The sequence below is a fragment of the Chroicocephalus ridibundus genome, chromosome 10 (genome assembly GCF_963924245.1).
Source record: "Chroicocephalus ridibundus chromosome 10, bChrRid1.1, whole genome shotgun sequence".
NCBI lineage: Eukaryota > Metazoa > Chordata > Aves > Charadriiformes > Laridae > Chroicocephalus > Chroicocephalus ridibundus.
The window spans coordinates 3,001,007-3,013,612 of NC_086293.1; the positions used below are offsets into that span (position 1 = coordinate 3,001,007).

General features: G+C 38.8%; 1 protein-coding gene and 1 long non-coding RNA gene across 4 annotated transcripts in view; one reads left to right on the plus strand and one right to left on the minus strand.

The window, feature by feature from the left end:
• The window catches only part of PPARG (peroxisome proliferator activated receptor gamma), a 58,005-nt gene extending 56,973 nt beyond the window's left edge, over window positions 1–1,032 (minus strand). Inside the window, exon 1 of one of the 3 annotated variants that reach the window (XM_063347886.1) lies at window positions 903–1,032. The gene's annotated coding sequence lies outside the window, so the exon portion shown is untranslated. Of the gene's footprint in view, window positions 1–847 lie in introns of all 3 variants that reach the window. The other 2 variants (XM_063347888.1, XM_063347887.1) reach the window with 2 other exon arrangements.
• A 246-nt stretch (window positions 1,033–1,278) lies between these two features.
• Window positions 1,279–12,606, plus strand: part of LOC134521425 (uncharacterized) — a 91,893-nt gene continuing 80,565 nt past the window's right edge. Inside the window, exons 1-2 of the long non-coding RNA XR_010072751.1 lie at window positions 1,279–1,403; window positions 1,499–1,601. This is a non-coding gene — a long non-coding RNA (uncharacterized LOC134521425). The remainder of the gene's footprint in view (window positions 1,404–1,498; window positions 1,602–12,606) is intronic.

A 12,606-nucleotide genomic window follows, 5' to 3' on the forward strand; every position in this document is an offset into this window, starting at 1 on the left:
ACACCAGGAAGATTACAAAACACGCCTGCAAACCTGAGGCATGCCATCAAGACATAATACATTTCAACATAGCATCTTAGTTGTTGCAGGCTCAGAAGGGCTCCCCGACTTTCTGCGGTTGAGAAATTCGTAAGAAAAAAAAAAAAAAAGAAGTCTGTTCATTCATTAAGGGAATTAGCCAGGTGAGCACCAACACTTCCCTCTGCGCTCCTTTCTCCTAACCGAGGGGAAGGTCGACCCCTGGACATATCCATCCCCATCGCCTCCACCTCCCGTAGGGGAGCAGACCACCCCTGTAGACACCTTCTCTCCTCAGCATCCTCCTCTCGAAGGGCCGCGGCTCACCCTGCCCCCGCAGTACGTAACAGCACCATGGACACAGCGCCCACGCTCCTGCCAGCGGGCTCCCGGGCACTGCCCGCCGCTTGCCCGGCTCTCACCGAAGGGGGTCCTCGCCCACACGGCCACCGGCGGCTTGTCCCGGCAGACCTCCTCCCCTCAAGGGCCATGCCCCGATCCGGGGCATGGCCCTTGAGGGGAGGAGGTCTGCCGGGACAAGCCGCCCGCTACCGAGGCATGGCCCCCTGAGGGGAGGAGGTCTGCCGACGACCAAGCCGCCCGGTGGAGCTTCTCCCCTCCGCTCCAGGACAAGCCCCCGCGCAATCACCTTCCTTTTCCCAGCCGAGCATCCCCGGCACCTCCCCGGAGCTCAGCCCTCCCTGACCGCCCAGCCTTCCCCTCAGCCCCGAGCTCTTCCGACAGAAGCGCCCCTCAACACCCCCCACATAGACCCGCGTCTCCCTCAGCCCGCAGCTCGCCACACACCACCACCGCCGCCCCCCCTCACCTCAGGCGAAGGTGTCCTTCCCGCCCCCCCCCGCGCCGCCGCAGCCCGCACTGACCTGGCCGCTGTCAGGTCTCAGCGGGAGAAACTGTTCCCTTCTAGTGGGATAAACTCCCCCGGCTCGGCCCGTCCTACCCGCCAGGCACCGCCTCCCCCCGGCCCGGGCACCGCCTCCCCGCCGGCCCACACGGCCCGGCGCTGAGGGGGGCGAGCCGGACGACGGAGGGAGCGGGGGGTCGGGGCGCCGCGCGCCGCGGGGCTCGCGCCGCAGCCGTTGGCGGGCTTTGAGTGGGGGGGAGAGGCGGGACCCGGCGCTGAGGTACCGGGGCCGGTGGCGGTGGCGAGGGAAGAGTTGGACGCGGAGAGGGAACGGGTCAGTGAGGAAGAAGAGGAGGAGGCGCTGCCTCTCCTTCCTTTCCCCTTTAGACCCTGTCCGTCCACCCAAGCCGGTTCCCTCCGGGTCCGCGCCCGCGGAGCGAAATCACCAGCGGGTACCTGAGGGCAGACCGCGGGCCCCGCGGTGCATCTGGAATTTGATCTCTGCTCCCTGTAATCGCCTGTAACTGAAAATTCTTTTTTTTTTTTTCTTTCTTTTTTTTTTTTTTTTCTTTCCCGGCTGCTAACTGCTTTCTCTTTTGCATTCCCATTCTCCAGCTAACTCCTCTCTGGCTTGGTCACCTCACGTCAGTTTGTATCCTCTGTGACAGGAGTAAAAGGAGTAAAGGCTTTTCTGAAAAGATTGTTAGCAGTAACTGAGGTAAATGAAACTCTTTTTCCCTCACTTTTTTTTTTTTTTTTTTTTTTGATACAGATTATCTCCCGCCTTCTCCCCCCCCCTCCCCCCCCCCCCCCCCTCCGACTCCCAGGAATGCAGAGGGAAATGGTATAGGCTATGTTCGGTAAGTCTCAAGAGAGAGCAAGTTCAAACAAGCATGTCACCTCCTTCTCTTTCACCCTCTGATTCTTTTAAAAAGAAGTTAGATGTGGAAAAAAAAAAAAGTCATAAGATCAACAGGCTTTAGAGAGTCATCTTGTAAGTCAAGATGCCCCAGGATACAACAGTTTATCTTTAAAAACTCTTGATCTCTTGGACATCATTAGAAGATTCAGAGGATCCTAAATTTGCCTCATTATGGTTCTTAGTCATCACGCATTTTGAAATTGAGCCTACGTTTGCGTTATTATTTGTATACTGAAGGCAATTTATAGATTAGAGTTGAATACGTCAAAATACCTGGTCTACTTATAGATACTAACATTGCCTACAGCTTTTTGTTCTTGAGAGCAATCTTTCTGTCTGTAGAGGCTTGAAGCCTTGTGTTAATTTTTATAAGGATTATCTATTTGTATAGGCTTGAAGTAAGTGTTACTTCTGCCTTGACATATCAGGGAATTGTTTTCAATTCACGCTTTTCCCTCCATCTGAATTTTTTAGCCCCGGAAATGTGGAAATTTTTTGTTTGTAAGTTTGGGGGGTTTTTGTTTGTTTTCTTCTTCTTCTGGCTTTTTTTTTTAAGGATAGTGCAGTAATACCTTTTCAGTAATACCCTGACTCAGAATTAGCAGACAGGTACTGAAAGTAGTAAGACAAAACCTCAGAATTAGCTCAGGATGCCATGGATGAATAAACAGGCAAATGTGGGTAAAATATTCTAACAAAAACAGAGGATTAAATACTTAAAAGAAGAAGAAGGATCTTAACTGGACACCTCCACAGAGTTCAGATTTAGCTCTGCTGAGAAGAGAAACAATGCTGTTCTCTGTGCAAACTGCTGGAGGATATACCCATTTAGTTTAAGAGTCCGAATAATAGAGGAGCCCTCCCAAAAATCTAGCCTTTAACATGCAAATATTTAAAAACTCCATGAAACTGGGAGTGTTCCAAAAATTGGTAGGTATTAGTGAGCATCTGATTGTGACTATAAACTCATACTTTGAGCCTAGACTTTTAGTAAGTTCATAAGTAAAGCAGAAATACAAAGCATAGTTTAGATTTTAATTAAATTGCATGGATGAAATGGGCATATCTAACTCAGTCCAGAGAAAGCAGCCAAACAGAGCTTTCAGAGAAGTATTACAAATACCATATCATTTTATTTCTTTTGTAAGCATTATATTCTTTCAGCAAGTTCATCCTTTGAACAGAACTCATAAAATACAAAGCAGAAACAGTAATATTGACTTATCTACAAATTACTTAGGTTTTGTAAATATACATTTTAACAGGTTGAGACAGGAAAGAAAAAAATTACTTAGTCTGATTTCCTGCTTAACGTAGATTTTCAGTTAGCATTTGGTACCTCATTAAATGTTTCTTTTAGAAAGACAGCTAATCTTAATACGAAGAATCAAGAGATGAAGAACCCATAAATTTTCTTTGGTAGTTAAAGATATACCTTATTTATAATTTGGATTAATCTGGTTTTCTTTATCAACAAAAAGTGAGTTTTTTCACACATGGAACATAGAAAGCTAATCATTTCCATATTGGTAACAAAATAAAATAGGCTACAAATAGGTATAATTGATTCTAGAGTTTCTTTATACAGTAATGAAATGGTCAGAATAAAGACATTATCCATTTCTCATACAGCTTTTGTTTACATTATTTGACTGGACGGTTTTCGCCTATGCAGACTTTCTTCCCTGATTATCTGAGAGAATTCCTAGGTTTGGCTGGGGCCTTTAAGCGTTATGAAATAAGAATGAAACGCCAGGCTCAGGCCTTCCTGAATCATGGGCAGTTCTTCCCTAAGTTCTAAGAGAAACAGAAAAAGGCCTCTCGCATCAGTTCTAGTTTTAAAATTAGATGATAACTTGTCTTCACAAAAGATCAATTATACTTTGTTTTTCTTATTAGATATAAAAGCATTCATTACTTCTTTTCATGTAAAAGAATTGCTTTTTATATTATTTTTGTCATTCAGTTTTGCATGGTAAGTCTTTTCGAAGAGTTTGATGCATCTGAAAAAAAAATCTTATTTCTGCTTACACTTATTGAGTGTATATTATTAATTTTAAGTATTAAGAAAATTTGAAGCAGACTGGATCATATGAACATATCTTAATGAACAATTAAGATTGTGCATCAGGTTCTATGGTATGCAAGGTAGGGTTTTATGGTTTGATCCGAGGTTAGAACAATGAATATATTAAAGAGGGAGTGTCTATGAAACTGATTTTTACAATTGACTTGAAAAGGGTAGAAATCTTACAAGGATATAGAGGTGAAAGATTTATACCTCTTCCTCTCTCTGCAAATATACTAGTTCCAACTTTTACTTAATTATTTTGATGTTTCCATTGTGTCTATGCTTTAGGTCTCTAGGTGCATTACAGAAGTTTAAAATCACAAATCACACAGTGTCTCCCATCTCAGTATTCTGGATAGAACGAAAAATTATCTAGCCAAACTTTTAACATCTAGAGGGCAATCTCATACACTAGCAGTGTGACTATAAATCTAGCAGTCAGAGGAACAAGTTCTGATTGTGGAAATTACACTGATGTAAAGTAATGGAGTTTAAGTAAGCTAAAAAACTATTGTATTGCTGCCTTTTTTTAAGTTACCCCATGTACTTTCTCTTGGGTTATGTAATTTTCTAATTTATATATCTGGGGTACTTTTATTGATGACAAGAACTTTGTCTTAGCATATCGTATTCAGTTTTTGAAGTTTGGGAAGATATGTTTGTAAAAAGTATTTCATAATATTCCACTGCACTCCTGTCTTCATTTTTCACACTCTGTATATACACACTTTTACTTGAAGGAAATCAGAATTTTCAACTGCTATCGGTGGCATTTTATACAGATATATGGCAAAACCCCTGGTATAAAACACATTTCTTTAAGTGATGGTAGAGGACTATCCCTTGGTATGATTCCAGACTGTTCGGAGATTGCACTCCGCTATTGTTATACTGTATTTAACATGCTGTGCCGTGGATCCAGCAAAGTGATAGGACTAGGCATAATGCAGATTTTTCACAGATAATTGTAGAGCGGGTCAAAACAAGAACCCTTTAAACTAAAATTGATCCTCCTTTTCCTGAACTTTGAGGCTTAGGTAAAAAGAGAACAAAATCCAAATCATGACTGCTTTAAATTCAGTAAAGCCCAGATCACACCAGGCTGCCTACCTCTAATCAATCAGAATGTATTTTTCATGATCTTTGGTGACTTCCCCAACTCCTGACTTCTCTGGTTTCATTCTCTCTTGAAGAGAATAACTTTCTCTGTAGGATTGTCTGGTTCTGGATATTATCTTTGTGTTCTAGTCCCATTCTGATCAAATTGGTCCAAATTGCAGATCACACACACATAGCAGGCAAAAGAATAGGAATAAAGATCTCAAGCATATACTGCTATCCATCAGATTTGTTAATCCATCGGAAATTTATTTCTGAAGGAATCATTTCAAAGCAATGGCCATTTTGAGTCTCATTTAAAAACAGTTTATCCTAATTTCTTGGGTGGTTAAGACACATTTATGAATGTAACTTACTCAACTTCAGAAATTCAGATTTCTGCAATTGTGCATGCTTAGACATCTGAAATTAGTAGCTGATGCAACCAAGACTTAGAGTTGTGCTAATATAAGATGAGAAGGAGGTGGCTAGTCTTGTGGTTAAAGCATGGGACTAGCTGCTGAGAGGTCTAAGTTCTATTCCTGGTTGTGTCACTGATTTCCTGTGGGTCACTAAGTCACTTAGCTGTGCCTCATTTTACTCATGTATAACATGGAAATAATACTTAGGATGCCACAGCACTGTGAAACTGAAGCCATTAGTGTCCATACAGTTATTTTATGCTTGTAAAAGGACTTTGTGTATAACTGTATCAGCAGGTCAAAACCAATATTCCTAATGTAATTCCTTTCATGTAATTTGCTGTCTTTCTCACATGGCAATTCATTGATTCCAGTAAAGAAGACGAAAAACTCAAAGTGCAAATTTTAAATTAAAGCATCTAGAGAACTTTGCTTCCAGGTTCCAGTTAAACATTTGCTCATTCAGAGAACTGATTTTTCTTTGTAAGACTGTGAGAAAGGTATTTTGCGGTATTTACTCCCTCATAATTGTTAGAAAAGAATTAATTCCTCCCCTCCCATTGTTTCTTTTGGAGGATTGTGTGAAGATCTCTTGGTACTTCCATTTCCTATAACCTTTGTCCTGTTTTATAGTTTTTATACATTGTTGTGATGGAATTAATTTGAAATACTATTTTTAAAATCCCTGCTTTTTACATATTTTACCCTATTCTCCAGGGTGCTCCAGATAGATGTAGGAAATACTGTCAGTCAACTAAATGATGATTCTGTAGAAAACCAGTATACGCTGCAGCTACTAAAAATCCCAGTGAAAGTCACGGAATCAGGAGCATCTCCTGGTATACTGCCAAGCCTTGAGGATTAGTTTCTCAGCATTTCAGTCACAGGGCATGGATCTCCCCTTCATGTTACTACAACTTTTATTTCCATTGCTGAGGGAAACTCTGCAGGGTTTTAAACCAAGGAGATTGGCATGTCTTTCAAATGTCTGGTGAATTGGGTTTATGCACTTAGATACTTACAAACATTCTAAACCTTTCGTAATTCTTTGGGACAGAAATAAATAGTAAAAACTGAAAGAAAATTAGATGGCATTCAGACTATCCTATAGATTTAGTTATGTTAACTGAAATACCTCCATTAGTCTTTACAGCAAATGGGTTGCATGGCTTTCAATAACAAGACCAAAGACTGAAGAAACCAGTTTCTTGTTTGTGTTTGTAATCAAGTTAAATATCCTAAAATTACGTCATTTTAGTAATATTATTTCTGAAATAAGCACCAGGAGCAGTGGCATCACAATAAAATGAAGCATCCTTTTCTTACATCTCACAAATGGCATGCAGAGGCTTCTTTTTCCACCGAAGTTGCGACCACTGAGGTACACACCAACAAAATACACACAAAACTCTGACTTCTAACTTCTACGCATGGATTCACAGGCAGTAGTGTGAGACTACTGACAGCAGCATAGTGAAAAAGTACATAAATATTTGAAGTATTAGGGCATAATATTTTTCAAAGGTTGTTTCGTGTAAATGTACACAGATGCTAAACTCAAAGGCCTCAGACGACAGCTTCTACTGCGTAAACAATATCTGCTTACTCTGTGATTAAATCTTCATCATAAAAATGTGCTGCTGACATATGTGGAATTTTGCTGGGCAGAGAAGCAGCAACTTTAATCCTTACTGATCGTTGAGTTTTGTTTTGCAGAGGTACAAAAAAATAAAATATCGTCAGGCAATACAGCTTGATATAGTGATTATATTGAAGTCATCATGTTTCATTCATGCAAATAGTTCCACTGGTTTGTCAGCTGTTCTTGTGAACTGATTCTTGTTAGTCTTTTAAATAAACCATTATTTTCATTTAAGATCTTAAGACTCTTAAAAAATAAAGCTAATAACTGGTTTTTAGTCTGTGCTAACCATTAGAGGATGCCAGGTAACTTTAGCAGTGAATCAGGGGCTATTTTGGGAGAAAAATATTACAATAATTTGCAGGAAATAACCTTTTTGTTCCAAAACAGCTGTCATTGAACACTATTATATCTACAACAATTAAAATTATCTTTGGTAACTTTTAGTATTTGGCATTGCTCCATTATTGTTCAGTTAAATATTTTTCAAGTAGGTTAGGACTTCTGCCCACTGTGTGCTTGAAGCCCTTCATTATCAATACAGAAGCGCTCTCTCATTTTTGTCATATTGTAGCCTCTTATGGCAGGATGTGTGATATCTTCTGTGAAGATCCTTTGCCGTTCTATAGAATGGTAACAGGACTTCTACTGAGCACTGATGACTCAACATTTACAGTATAGACTTTGCTTTTTACTATGACATGTTGAATGCCAAAAAAAATTAATAATAAAAAAGAATGTACTAGCTAACATATAAAGTGAATTAGGAAACATGTGCAAACATCCTGGTGAATTTAAATAGCTGGTTGGATCAGAAATGGAGGAAAAATAACACTGGGTCAGGAACAAAACACAAAGCAGCCAGAAACCTTGTATTTCTAATTTAGGATATAAATACTCACTGCTAAGAAATTCTTTGTCACAAAACGTAATTGATTAAATAAAGGCACTTTCAGGGGTTGTTGTTTGTTGATGGTTTTACTATGCTTCAAATACTGATTAAAAATATTTCCACAGTGCTGAGACCTTTTTGTTCACTCAAATTGTAACTAGTTGATATGCAACTAAGATTTTTTATGAATTGTTTTTCAGAATGAAATCTTTATTATTTGTATTGTAATAGCACTTGTGATTCCTGTGTGTGGCTTTGAGTCCTCGGTATTAGCAGAGCAGAACTGAAAGAGTATGCTCTTCAAAGAGTCTATCATACGTATGTAACATATGGTAATGTTTTATTAATAGCACATTTGCATACTAGGGTATGCTTACTTGTATTTGCATCAGTATAAGTTACTATAGAAGCGTCCCTTCACTGTGACACGTATCAGATGCCATCAAACTCATTTTTCCACATAAGATTTTACTCTGTGAACTTAATTATTAGTATTTTCTTACCCTGTGTATTGTTGTGTTAGCAAAAAAATGCAATCTTGGGAATATATAGAGGACGTAGTGTTGATTTCTGGTATTTGAGTTTTATATATACTAACAAATAATAACATGTAGCAGTTTAGTACACTGTGGACTAGAACCTGGCAACCCACTGTTGTTTCAGTGAACTAAAGTAAATTTAATCTGCGCTCCCCTACTTGCATTTGAAAATTTCTGACATTTGGGCCAGGTCACCCCTTTGTGTGTTTATTTGTCTCTGTGGACCTTTCATTGTACTGTGTGCAGTTCTTCAGTCCAGCAGTTGAACCTTAAGTAGTACTAGGTTCCAGAAGTATAAAAATTAGGAGTAGAATGGTAGGGCAGGAAATCGGATTAAATTGGGAAATTATAATTGAAATTTATTTCATATTTTGTTTATTCCAGAGCAAATATGCTTAGTTACAAAGTATCCACATAGAAAAAAAAATTTGTGTTGTGTGGAGTTAGACCCTTTGCTATTTTTTTGCTCTAAATAGGCATTATAGGTAATTCAACTTATATCATAAATCACTGAAACACTAAATTTTTTAAGGATAACGTATAATAACATACAGATAATAAAGTGTATGAGAAAGCAGGATTTTCTTATCATAGCGCCTCTCCTTAGAGTATAACAGTACAAACTGGTTCACAGTTGAAGTTACATTTCCAGTAACAGCTGGTTTTCCCTAATTTGTTTTTTCAATAATCATTTACACCTGCTCCAAATGAACACAGGGTGAGCAAAACATCATTTTAAATGTGAGTGAAAAATTTTTACAGCTGCTTCTTCCAGATAGACCACAAAAGTTTCAGCTCACTGGGGAATAGCTCTGATAATTTCACTCATAGAAATAGATGGATTACTCCTGGGAGAATATGGAAGTTGAACTAAAAACTTTTTGGGAAAAAATGGTTTGTTTGACTTGCCTTGTAAACTGTGACTTGGACAGCTTTGTTCTTCAAGGACATTTTTGTAGGCAGGATAGAACAACTTCTCATCTAAATTACATTAGTGTATATGGACTGAAAGCATAACAACAAATGCCCAAGACATGAAAAGCAAAATTTCAAATTTAATATTCCATATTTTAATGCTAGATGCAGAGGAGTATTGTAACATTTTAACTTTAATTGTGACTATTGGTAGAAAAAAAGATAGCAAAATGACTTTTGTCTCTAGATGTATGTCCAGAAGATTACTAAAAATGGAAAGAAATGTTACTGGTTTTAAGAATTTCACCTATTCCTCCAAATTAAGTTATTAAAACTGCTAATCTTTGCACAGAACAAAGAAGTGATTTAGGGTAACTGTTCTCACATATGGCAGCAAACTCCTTCCATTCTATCTTTTCTGTCTCCAGTTTCCTGTTTACTCATCACACAGTTCCAGTCTGTTTTTGTCTAGAGTTCTTTACTCATTAGTGTATCTTTTTTCATTTATTTGAGTTTTTTTTGGTTGGAAACGTCAGCTCCATTTGTACAGGTTTTTACCTCAGCTTTTTTTGTATGTGATGTTCCCATTTTTTGAATTGTGTGTTGTGATCTGTTTACCAGCTCAGGTTTTTAAACGCTCTCAAACCTTTCTTTAAATTAATGTTTATACTTTTGAGAAGCAGTCCTTGTAAAAATATATGCATTTCCATTACTGGCAGTATTTTTTGAAACAGGCAGCAATAGATCTTATTTCCCAGATGCTTCTCTAATTTCTCAGATTTGCTTCTCTAACACTCTGAAACCACTTAAATTGGGAAAATAAATAATGATTTCTAGTAGCCAGGTAAAACTAGGAATGTGGAAAAGAAAATAAGCCAACCTGCTATGAGATCTGAGGGTATGACAGCAAAAGCAAATGGTAAATTAACCTCTTTCTGATTGTATTATCTTTCTCTCTTCTAAATTTTTTTATCGGAGCAGTTTATATTCATGTTTCCAGGCAATCTGATAAAGTTATTTGTATGACCATATTTGTGTATTCCTTCACACATCTAAAACCAATTTTATAGATATTTCTTCTCAACATTTTGAGTAATGTTGACTTCCAGCTACACTTATACTTTATGCTTTTACACCGTACTGCTTTTCCATACGCTGATTATCTATTACTCTTAAGCTTAAATAATAATAATTGAGCTGATGCTGAAGCTCTCCTTTTTGACCATTTAAATAAATTATAAAACTTCCCCATAACTAATGTCAAATTGAAATCTGTCCCTCAACCCATATTACAAGTAGAGAGTTGCTGTGGATGCAAGCCAGTCTTTTAAAATCCCTTTTAAGTGAGAGGACTAAAACTGTTTTAGTATCTTTGGTTTGCTTAACAGCCGCCTTTTGACTGTTGGGTTTCAGTTGGAGGAACATTACCAGTCTGCCTACGCCCCCAAGCTTTTAAAAATCATTTCTGTACACTTTTGTTTCTATTAAAAAGGCAGCCACACCACTCTTGCTGATGCATGAAGATAGAGCACAAGTGGGCATATCCTGCTGTCAGAAATGTGCACACATGTGACTTACAACAGGAATTGTGTGGGTGTCTGAGATCAGAATTTGGTCCAGTGCATGCTCTGCTTGAATTAGCGTCCCCTTTCGCTGTGCAGTGGCAAAGAACTTCACCCAATGTCCAAAAAAGGAGAGAGTGCATCGTGATCTGCAAGGGCGCAGCTGGGGTCCCTGGGGGTGCTGGCTGGAGCCGGCTGCAAGTTGGCTTCCTGATGGGAGAGTGAGAAAAGGGAAAGGAGGGAAACTTTCTAATGTAGTTGATAAATTGTGTGTATGGTAGGGGTGGGGTCACAGACAAAAGGAAAAGAAGGCTTTCTGAGGTTTTTTATAACAAGGAGCAGATTTTCTGTATTGTTCTGACCTCATTATTACATTAACTGAAACACTGTCTTGATTTTCTTTTTGTGCTTGGGGAAGCAAGGAACTAGGAGGGCTTTTTGATCTCTCCTGGGTACTTTGCAGCAATGATTCCAGGTGTATGCTTCAAAACGCTTCTTTTAGGAAAAAAATGGCATTAACAAGAACCAGTTGTCTCTTTCCCATGCTGATTCTCTCTTTTGTTTCAATTAGACACCTTTTCTGTTCTCAACTATTACTAAAAGGGATAGCAGAGTAACACAAACTAGTTAAAAGGAATATTTTATTAATTTAGAAATTTATGCTTATTATGTAGGGCACAACAATAACAACAACAAAAATCCCAAATGTCAAACCAAAAGTAAAATAACTGTCAGAATCATGATTAAAAAGACTTTCCAGCATCTTTAGATTGATTCACATAATAAAAAACATTAAGCAAACCCAAAATTTAAGAAGGGTTGGCTTCCTAGGTCTGCATTCTACTTGTATTTAAACACAGATCTCCTCTTAAGTTTCAAATTGTCACCCATACTTTCTGGGTCCTAGTGACACAATAAAGACACCTCTGTAGGTGTTCCAGGCTGCCATTTGCCCGAACTGAGGGAAATGAATCTTTGAGTCCTGTAACTTTCTGCCTTGCCTGAATGGTGCATCCTCTGACGTATGTTCCCCAACATCCCATTTGTCCTAGTAAGAAACTGGCCAATCTAACTGTGGGAAATGAAATCCAGAGGAATAATCCTCCTAAAAAATTAGGACAGCAGCTGGTGGAAAAGGGTAGCCACAGTTTGATTAATGACCTTCTAGCCAGCTACGTTTCAGAAAAGAGACTGCTGGTGAGGAAAACTGTTTTAGAGAGGACGTTTCCAAGGTATGTATGTTTCTAGGTTTATTTACTAATAACGTGCATCGAAGACCATTCACATCAGACCTTTTGGAGAATAGTTTTTCCAACCATAGAATCTCCAGTTGGTTTTTAAAAGTTGGGGGGGGTTTTTGCAATTTTTTGATTGTTGTTTTTTTCTCTTTTGGTCTTTTAAGTCTGCTTTGAGCTTTCTAAAAAGGACTGCATTTCTTTCACATGTGATGTTACCTATCCTGTGGTTAGAAAAACTGGCATTAGTGAGACATGTTGAAAAGAAACATAGACCTGAATTACCTATCGTGTTCCCTTAGGTGAATGTCTTTCACTGGTAGTTTATGGGCAGAAACGTTAAACATTAAAAATCTGCTCGATTGTGTACAAGATTCTTTGAGTAGATAAATGACCCTGTAATAACTTAAACTCCTAAAGCAGAT